We start from the raw sequence: 10,762 nt of genomic DNA on the forward strand, positions 1-10,762 counted from the left end.
ATTTATACTTTCAACACTGTCCATGCAAGTTTTTGTGGTAGAGCACCACTGCTGAGATCTGGAAAAATATCAGTATTTATAGTGCAAACAAAAGGAATGCTTATTGTTTGAGAAGTCATGTGATCCTTGTGCAGGTTGGGGTGTGATCACTGATTTTTCATTTGTACAGTATGTCTGCAGCAAGGCTTTAATCAGTTCTGGTTTACTAAATGTCTGACATGTCTGCTCTCTATTATCGCAAAACACACACATATAACATTTTATTCTTTACAGGCCAACCAAAAACCATTTTTAATAATGTCTGTACTCGCTACAGTAAAGCGCTCGTGGTCAGAGCACTTTGATCATCTCTCCATCTATATTCTGGAAAAGAGATGTTTTATGGAGATTCAACAACAAGTACTCATTTTATCTCCATCTTGGTACCTCTCAGTGTTTACAACGTTTACGGGAAAGCTCAAAAGCTGCATTGGATAAATACATCTGCTAATGTATGTAATGCTGCATTTAGCAAAATGTAGCAAAAACTGGAGGGTAAAGTTAAACATAACTTATATTATTAACTTTATCAAATTAAATGTAAAAGCTGGTGGTACTCCTCAGTCCTGGTTGTGAGTCATGCAGGTTTTTGGTAGTTTCCTTTGATTCAGACTCAGACTACACGTCAACATGTCTGTCTGAAACAGATAAACTTCTCAAAGTTTATTTTAGGTTTACAAATGCATTCTTCTGCTTAAAAAGAAAAAAAAAACTCATACAAAAAGACATTTTGGACTAAAACCAAGTAGGCTAATCCCTCTTTTCCTCATAGAGGTGTTCTGCTGAGGGGCTTCAGATTAAGTTTTGGTTTGGGTTGTTTGCTTGTTTTGGGCTGACACCAGCTGGTTTCTGCAGGTTGAATATTGCACCTTTAAATCGTTAAGTGAATACAGCAATACTTTTTATATATAAATATGAAAACAGCAGGCAACAAACACAAGTTCTGACTGGAGGAACATCCCAAATATACTCAGGATGCAATCAGCTCTTTGGTCAATAACAAGCTTTTCTGAAACAATCTTCCAGAATTAACACACTATAGATCAAAAGAAAGTACGAATAAGTCAGGATAAAAGGATCCGATTAGTTTATTTCCCAATACAGTCAGTCATTTTGAGCTTTTTAGTTATGTTTCTTTTTGACATTTATTTGTTCAGTCAATTAAGGGTCCTAGGGGAGCTGAAGTCCATCCCAGCAATCATTAGGCGAGAGGCAGGGTACACCTTGGACAGGTTGCGAGTCCATCGCAGGGTTGTTTCTTTTTGACATATTTTGTTTATTAATTAGGGAATGTGCTGTGCTGTGCTTGTTTCAGTCTGTCATTAAGAGACCTCTCATTCTATTTTCCTCCATCAGACCCTCGTTCACCCACAGGGTCAGAGTGCAGGCATCTTCTGCACAACCTGCAACAACAGACAGGCAAGCATTTTTAATACAAACTCCCTTTTAACATCACACCAAAGGTGACTCATGAGTAGACAACAAGTCTGTTCAGCACATTACTCAGACCACAACTATTAAGATCACACTTTGTTCTCAAAGCCAATAATTGGGGAAAAAACAATGAAACATACATAACCACACTACCTGTTCATAAATCCTATATTTATAATATTTAGGATTTTTGTTTAAAGGTTATTTTTTTCCTGACTGCAGCAGTAACAAACTAAATTTTTTAATCAATCCCCACTATCCTCCCAGCTCTGTCCAGGAGGCAAAAACCAAAAAGTCGTAGCAGATACAAACATATGCACACTCCTTGAGGTGAAGGATGCTTGTGGTGCTGAGGTGTACAGTACAGTAGCAGCAACCCTGTACCGCTGCCGTGCTGGCTGGGAAACCTGAGAGCCCCCGAGGAGGAAGAGGGGACTCTAATAAATCCTTCAGCCCAAGAAGAGGGAGCGCCATAAAAACTGCCCTCAATTAAAAACACTCAACTACTGTACCTTGTCTTTGTAGCAGGCGGTGTGAGGGATTTAACTGTCAGTGTCTTTACTGCTTCTGCTTTTTCTGAGAGCAAAAGTGAACAAGGGAGTTAAAATAGTTTGTTTAGGCACCTGCAATGAACACCTTGGGCACAGAAAGCAGTTATATAATACCATATGATACACTTGAAGGAAATGAGGTCTTCATTCTTCTAATTACACAGTAAAGCATCTTTATGCGGTGGAATTTGTAGAGACGTAGCTGTTACATAAGTATTTATGACACAAGACACCTGAAATTAAAGCCTTTTCAAACAACCACAAGAGGTCTAGTGACACCACAGGGAAGCACAGCAGCATATATCTGTCCTCTAAAGACATTAAGTTGCCATGACTACCCTGTAGGGGCCACTTAAGATCACTGAGCTAGCTGCTAACGTGTCCACAAGCAGGGAACATACAGTACTGTGCTGAAATCTTGAAAAAAAAAAACTAATTTTTTATGTTTCTGTTACAGTGAGCCAAACTCTCTTGTTACTTTTTAAATGAAGTCTTACATAATAGCTCTGCAGACTTTCTGAAGGTCCTTTTGCCATTGACCATTTCCTAGGGCAGCGTCGAACCAATTTACTTAAATATTAAGCAGTGTTTTGTGAACATAAATAGATCATTTAGCATAATAATAATGATAATAATAATAATAACTGAACAGTATCTTTTGCATTTTATTAGCAGCCTTTTGCATACAGACATTGTTTACATTTCTTTAGATGTTTCAGGCAAAAACACAACTTTTAAACTTTCTGGAATTACTTTTTTTTTTTTTTTTTGCTTTAAATACTTACATTAAAGTTTACTGTTGTTCTATCACAATGTTGCAAAAACTGCCTAAATTCAGCAAGCTAGCATAACATTGCAGACACCTGACTGCTTCTGACACAGAGCTAAAGCAACACGGCCAGCTATTTCCATTGAAAAGAGGAACGAATGGGAAATGCAGCTAAATGTCACCATACAACATTATGCTCTGGTTATCATGTTCATAAAGTCAACATGTGATTTAAACCAGCTCTTTACATGGTTGGGCATCGTTTTCTATTTCTACTGTGAAACAAGTTTAAAATTGTCACTGAAAAATGCCCAGTGAAGATGGAATAATAGTCACTGTCATCTAATATATCAGTTGAAGCCCATGTTTGTGTTTCCATTTTAGAGATATGTACATGTGCAAGGTTTTCCCCTACAGGTTGTACAGTCTCGATTGAAGAAACAAGCCTCAAGGAAAATATGCACATGGATATGCACAAATAGATCTGGGTCCAGCTGTTGCGTTTCTTTGCTGCAGACTGGGCAGAGTGGGAGGTAAGAAAATCAGCCCTGCAGCAGGAGACACAACTTGCTCTTGCAGGGCAGGGATGAAGATTTGTCCTAAAAGCTGAAACACTTGCTGTTAGCTGAATGGTTGCTGAAGTCAAGATTGCTAAGTTGATCTGAAGTAAAGCATGTAGAGAGAAACAGCAGGCAAGCATAGCAAAAACCAGTCATTAGATGTATTCATACAGATTAAAGAGCAGCCATAAAAAAACAGACTGGAAGCGTAATTATTTTAGTGAAATATGAGCCACCGCATTCCCCATAAAAACAGCTTGATTGTTGGTAATAGAATGCTTTCAGTTCCAAAAGCTTATTTAGACACGCTTAAAGTTTTAACCTAATTTTAGCAAACTTCTTCTGGAGGCAGGGTGTCATCTGATCTTAATTTGTTTCCAAAAATCACAGGCGACTTGTACATAAGCATAGTTTATTGCACTATTTGTATAAATTCCTTTAGTTAAATAGCTCCTATGTTGTTTATATTCAATAGCCTTAATTTACAACAACTGCTTTTTTTCATTTTACTTATTTTGACTTGATGAACATGATAATCAGAACATGTCATGTGATGACACTGATGCACCTTGTGATTTATGGGGGGCTTGCTTCTATTAGGGTCACTTTAAATAAACAAGATGGTTAAAAAAAAACAAAAAAAAAACATGAGCTTTAACCCTTTAAGGTCCTGGTCTACCATTCGGTAGAGATAAATTTGCGGTGTCTTTGATTAATTTATTTTTTTAAAAATGTGGAAATAAACCTGCCTGAGCCACCTCTACCAATTGGTTTAGGTATGTAAAACCCAAACTAAGTGTTTGTTATAACACTGTTTCAAATTTCAACCATTTCACTGTTGTTACATTTTAATTATCTTCTCCTTTTTAACATCTCAGCGATTTGCTAAACCATTTATTCTGTTAGTTCTTGTCCAAAACAAACAGAATGGCACAGAGAAACATTTTCTCTGGTCTTTTCCTTAATGTGAAAGTTTAATTGTCAATAAAATCAATCAATCAATCAATCAAATACTTGATCCATCCCCGAGGGGAAATTCAAGGTTAAAGCTAGCTCGTCCAAGGTTTGACATACAGACATGTAACATTTATGACAAGTTTACAGGACCAAACTGAAGCTTAGGCACCGCAGCCAGTTTTACCGTCGCCGCCTTATAACAGATAAGAACAGAGATACATTAGGATAACACGTCCTGACTGACAGTCATATTTTAAGGATTCCCACCATCTCAAATGTAGATGCCACCTTTTGAAGTTTTGTGATCAAATTACAGTTTCACAAAACTTAATACAGCAATTTTCTTCTCTTTCTGAGAATACAAACCTGCTTGTATCTGTTGATCACCGTAGAAAGATGACCACTATCAGTTGATCATTTAAACAGTCATTTTCTAGAGTCCGCACTTTGTCCACACTGAAGTCTGGCTTTTCTTTGATGAACACTGGAGTTTTTTCTGGAAGGAAACAGTTAACTGCTCTGTTCAGCAGCGGTATAGTAGTCCATTATTTAGTTTCCCCAATGGCAGTCAAATGGTCAGTTTTAATTACAGCCATTCTGGGATTCATAAGCTGAGACAGCTAAATGCACTGAAATATGAATAGTTGTAATGAGATTATAGTGATTTATGGAAACTAATTGGATTCTGCTGTCATTATTAGGACTGCCATTATTATGGGCTAATTCATTATGATGTGTCTTGACATGTGCATAACTTGATCAGTGGGAGCGTGTGTCAGGAGCCAGAGGTAAGGCCGTATGTGTTTGATTACTGAAATTATCAATAATAAAGTGTTTCATTATTTCTGTTTGGATTTCCAGCCTTTGTTTTCCCTTGTCTTGCCCGTTTCCTTTATGAGTGTTTACATCATTTCCATCAAGGCAGAAACTTGGTCCAAAATGTTGTCAATTATTTTTAACTTTACTGCGCATTCAAAAATTGTTCTATTAAATGTAATTCTAACCAATAAATAATACAAAAAAACATAACATCACTGTTAACCCCACACTTAACTTTACTTAGCTTTAAAAAAGTGAATAATAGGGGGCACTTGCCTCTTTTTAGAGGGCACCACAGCCCCACCCCCTACCAGCATCTCTTTTTCCACTGCATTTCTGCCTCATGAAGTCTGGAAAACATATATCACTGCAAGAGGTTTTCACTAAAAGCTGCAGCCCATTGCTGCGACCCAGCAGGCAGTGCACCCCTGCATTACGCCTCCCAGTAGGAGCAGCACCGGAAAGTGTCAGTCACATGACTGGCATCTGCAACGTGATGGAAGCAAAAACACTTTGCTTCTGTTTCTCCGCTTTCCCTGACACAGCACATTGCCAAAGGCAAATGCCCAGCTGTGAGCGGGACCTCCAGTGGAGCTGTAAACCCAATGCAGTGTAGGGAAGCAGCGCAGGGAGAAGCATTAAAAAGTATGAGACTGATTCATTTGGAGAAACAGTTCTGTGTCGCGTCCTGTGTTTAATCTATCAGCGGCCTTGTCTCTTCTCAGCAGATGACAAAACATCCTCATGGGGCCAATACTCACAGGCCCTTGTGTCTGGAAAAGCAACAATGAAAAAACTGCACGATAGGACTGTGAGCTTTACTGTTGCTTTAGCCACAGAGCATGGCATGTTTGACTTGTTGGAAAGTGTGGAAACATCTGAGCTTCTTCTGTTGAATGGCAAGTCCAGTCCTAAAACTTGAAGCAATGTCTCATTTCTGTACTGTACATTTGCATTCATCGTTGCTTGGTTTTTGTTTTGTTTTTTTTTTTTTTTCTACAATGTTTTTCTGTGTTCAGATTAGTAAAAAGCTGCTGATCCGGCTAATAATCAGCCTGCAATGAAAAGCAGAAGTGCAAAATGATGAGACAATTATCAAACAAGTTGGCAACTCGTCGCCCTTCTTGGTAGTTAAAATGCGACATGTTGACCACATCATTCACCATGCTTGGCTGTTTTCATTTGCAGTAAGCACCTTCGAACACCAGCAAGATGAGCTGATTGTGGTGTGAAAGGGCTGCATTGGGGAGCTTCTTGTGGAAGTTTGGAACCAGATCAGTGTGTGTTGAACTATAGGGTCAGCTCTGGAACATCTTCTAAAGTGAGTAAATAGATTTCATTTACATGCATTTGTGATAACGTGCACAGGAATTCACTATTAATATTTTATTTATATATGTATGTCAAATGATTTGATTTCCAGCCTTTTCACTGTTATTTTCTCAGCCCACTTAGAACTTGGACCAATAGACAAAACTGTCTGTTGCTACAGTGGAAAGTCTGAAAAATAGAATGAATCTGTACAATGCAATGAAAAGTCTAATAAAAGACTTTGTACCGGAAGGAAGCTTGGTCCTATCTCTGACTGATCGAGCAGTTGATCTTCATGGGTGTGTGGAAGAGCTGATTTGGAACATTACACATCCCTTGCTATTCTTAAAAGCTGCAGACGTAGACATTTTTCTTATTCTTGTATGTCTGAAATCATCTGCTAAATAAATCTTACCTTAAACTTTTGGAATTGGATTTGGTCCGTAAAGCAGGAATCTGGTGCATGAAGCTGAAACATCAAAGCTAGGTAAAAAAATAAATAAATAAAAAAAAAACACAGTAAGAAGACAGAACATTGTATATGTATTGTTGTGGAATAACATAAGCAGAAAGAAGGTATTTTTGAAGCAAATGGCTTTTTATAGCTCTAGCTGCAGATTTTAAATAAATAAATGAAAAAGGTAAAAAAAAAAAATAAATAAATAAATAAATAAATAAATAAAAAATAATTTCTATACTGCTCTACATTTAAAAAATGCATTAAGTCATAAAGTCAAACAAAAATAAATTCTCATTGTTTGAAGTAGATTCATGCAAACTCTCCCAATGAGGAAATGTGGCATCCAGTGGTGACATGTTTCCTAAAAACAGAACAAACCACACAGCCAAATAAATCTCCTTCAATATTTCAGTTTGATGCTTCATCTGTCATTACCCAAGGAAAACTGCAGCACTGTAAGCTGATATCTGTATTGATAAAGCATCAGAGCATGTGTATGTTTCCTCAAAGAAAAAGTGGTTACACACTGTTTAGGAGCTGAAACATTCTATAAGCTGGACTTCAGTTACGGTACGCCGTGTAATCACATGCAGCTGCAACAGCACATCAGAAAAAAGCAATGTTCCTAACACAGACAATATCCTCTCTCTTTTTTCTTTTTTTTTCATAAGGGATACCCTTTCTGTCCAGACTGACGCCCACCCTCACCTCACTTCAAAACATGCAGGAAAAGAACGTCTCCACTCAGTCCCAAAAGACATCACTTTGGCATTCTTCATCTTTACCGTCAATACTCAGATGTGACAGAAAAAGAGTTATAACACCACTGGAGGGAAGCTCCGATTTTGTGGGGGCACGGAAAGAACAAGTGGGGCAGGAAAAGGGGCGGAAAGGAGTTCCTGTCACTCTTAAAGAGCGATGACCCAATATGTTCTAGCCTTTTCTGAGAAATTTTTCTTTCTTTTTTTTGGTCATTGAAGGAAGAAGCCCTGAAAACGTGTGGGAAATCCCTCGGATTTTTCTTGTTCCAGTAACTCTAGCTGAGAGTTCAACATGTTCTGGTTGCATCCTCTTTTCACAGCACACTTCTCACGTCTGGCTGGTACCCCATCATGCCAAAAAAACCACATATATATATATATATATATATATATATATATATATATATATATATATATATATATATATATATATATATATATATATATATATATATATATATATATATACATATATATATATATATATACATATATATTTATATATATATCCATAGATATCTATCGATAGAAAGGCAGACAGATGTAAAACTTGCTATTAGCAGGTTTAAAGTTACATTCATTTTGTATTGTTTTACTGATAACTGAGGTAATAAATGACAGAAAACACACCAAAAGTCTGTGTATAGTATTTATGATAAGCAGGAACCTTTCAGTCAGCCTGATATGATGCTTGTGATGTATGTAAATTACAGCTGTGAGTCTTTCAGTGAACATCTGCGTGCTCCAGCATGTCCAGCATTATGAATGATTGGAAGTGATGCACATTCCCTCTGAGACCTGTAAAGACTTTGTCGGACTTTTGGAATGAATCTCTTTTCACAACATGCACGTTGCCCAGATTACAGCCAGTGCACGAGTCATCTCTGGCATGAAGAACAGCTACAAATCAGTACAAAGCGCACAAAAAAATGTACTTTTATGGACTTGGAATTAGAATTTGGTCACAGAACAACAAGATGGCTCACCTTGAAAAGCAATGTGTAGTCTTCATCACAGACAGCATCTGTTATTTCTGTCACAAAAATCAGAAAAGAAATATTTACCTTGCAGACCAGATTTATTGTATCCCAGGATTTTAAGCTGAAACCATTATAAATGTTTGGCCAATGTCAGCCAGTATGGCTGTTAAAAACACTTGTTCAAAGAAACATATTTTATATTCTCCACATGTGTCGAAAAGATTCTGTTGACTGACCACTGGCCAACGCTGTGAGGAGGTCTTATTGTCCTAAACACTATTTCCTATCTCCACTGCCTACCAAATAGGTCACGCTCATTTGTGTATTTATTGCGTAGCTGTCTTTGAAACATTGTTCCGGGGTTCACTGATGTTGAACCACAAGAAAAATAATCAGTTGTGGTGAGTTTTAGGGCCCTCCTGAGCAACCAGGACAACATGAGACTAAGCCTGGACTGCTGTTGAACAGGACTCATGTTTGGATGACTTATTGTAGCTAGCATTAGAATAAATCCGCCTGCACTAAATTAAAAAAAAAAAAAAAACACCCTAATGTTGATGCTAACTACAAGAAATATATTGAGCCTCATGTATTTTATCTCCTGTAGTCAGCAGATAATGAAAAGTTTGAGTCGTGGATGTTTTCTTTTTAAACATTTCTATCAGCAGTGTGACTAGTTTAATTATGAGTAAAATGTGAAATAAAAAAATAAAAAAGACAGAACACTAAAAGCTGCTATAACAACTTTTCTTTATTCAAACCTGATGCCTATAGATGAAATCCGCCATCTCCACACGACCCCCTGCAGCTGTAGCTGAAGGAAGAGCAGCAGGGGGGGATGTGGTGATTGGTTTTCAAGATGTCAGACTACAAACAGTAGTCAGCATTTCCTTTAAGTACTCTCCAAGCTGTTGGAGGCCCTCGCTGGCCCAGTGGTAACATATTCCATTTGGAGTTGAAAACCAAATTGAAGAGAGAAAAAAAAAAAAAAAAAAAAGCCAAGACAGTATCTGTGTTTGGGTACATTCTTCGGCAGCGTTCCCGGACACCAACAGTAGCTTCAGTTAGAGTTGGCGGCCAACTTCGCCAAGTCGATCCTAAAATATAGAAACCATTGAAAGACCGTCCAAGTAGGTGAGTGATGGAAAGAACTGGTGGTAGATTGAATGGATTAGAGATGGAGAGAATAGCATGTCATGCTTGCCTCTAAGGATGTCTCAAACTGGGAACACTGTGTGTGCATCCCACGCCGCTTTTCAGAACAAGGCTTGGCAGATATGTCACCGCTGACTGGAAGAGGCAGCGCAAGTCGCAGTAAATTTTTAAAAGGGCTCCCGTCCTTATCAAGAAGATAACAAAAGGAACCTCTGTCATTAATTAGCCTCTTTAGTGTGACCCCGACAGGCTCCGTTCATTCGTTTCCTGGAGATGAGCCGTGGAATGGATGCACATGGCACGCACCCCAGAACGTGGTGGACACTTTCTCTGCACAGCCATCATTTTGAACAAGTGGTGCATTTTCAGGCCTTAAAAAGCACGTCAAAAAGGAATAACAAGCAAAGGTGTAAAAAATTAAATAAAAAAACAAACAAGACCTAAGTAGATGATATAGAACTGCAAAAAAAAGTGCATGTGTGTTTATTTTCACAGCTTCACTGCAGGTACTGCTCTAAAACATCTGAATTGTAATGAGGCGTTTGAATTTTTATGTTTCCACATCAAGTTGTGCAGTGCTGAGCTGGGGATCCGAGGACAGCTTGTGTAAAAAGGTATAACTTGTGGCTTAAGGCAAAACTAGGCAATAACGCTACTAGAAAATATTACAATCCCATCTGGTTCTGCTCAGCAAAAACATCTGTAAGAATGTAAGGAATTCCAAAGATAAGGTGGCGTTTGGCTCAAAAGCCTTTTTTTTTTTTTTTTTTTTTGCATAATAAAAGAAAATCAGCTGCAAGTAAATAATATCTATCTTAATGTGACTCATGCAGAGCACCCTAGAAACTTGAGAGGACAGTATTGAGCTCTTTAGAGTTTTTTTTTATTTAGGTCAAAAATTAAAGTATTAGCTCACTGTGTATACACTGCTATCAGGGGGATCTCCAAAGTAGGTCAGTCATGTGC

General features: G+C 37.9%; 1 long non-coding RNA gene across 1 annotated transcript; it reads right to left on the reverse strand.

Moving 5' to 3' along the window:
* Positions 1 to 1,210: 1,210 nt before the first annotated feature.
* LOC306772874 lies at positions 1,211 to 7,749 on the reverse strand. Its single transcript, XR_013771786.1, has 3 exons — positions 7,609 to 7,749; positions 6,856 to 6,923; positions 1,211 to 1,442 (listed from the first exon to the last, which is right to left on the reverse strand). It is a non-coding gene; the product is annotated as an uncharacterized lncRNA (long non-coding RNA).
* Between the last annotated feature and the right edge of the window lie 3,013 nt (positions 7,750 to 10,762).

The sequence above is a fragment of the Telmatherina bonti genome (assembly GCF_933228915.1).
Source record: "Telmatherina bonti genome assembly, chromosome: 22".
NCBI lineage: Eukaryota > Metazoa > Chordata > Actinopteri > Atheriniformes > Telmatherinidae > Telmatherina > Telmatherina bonti.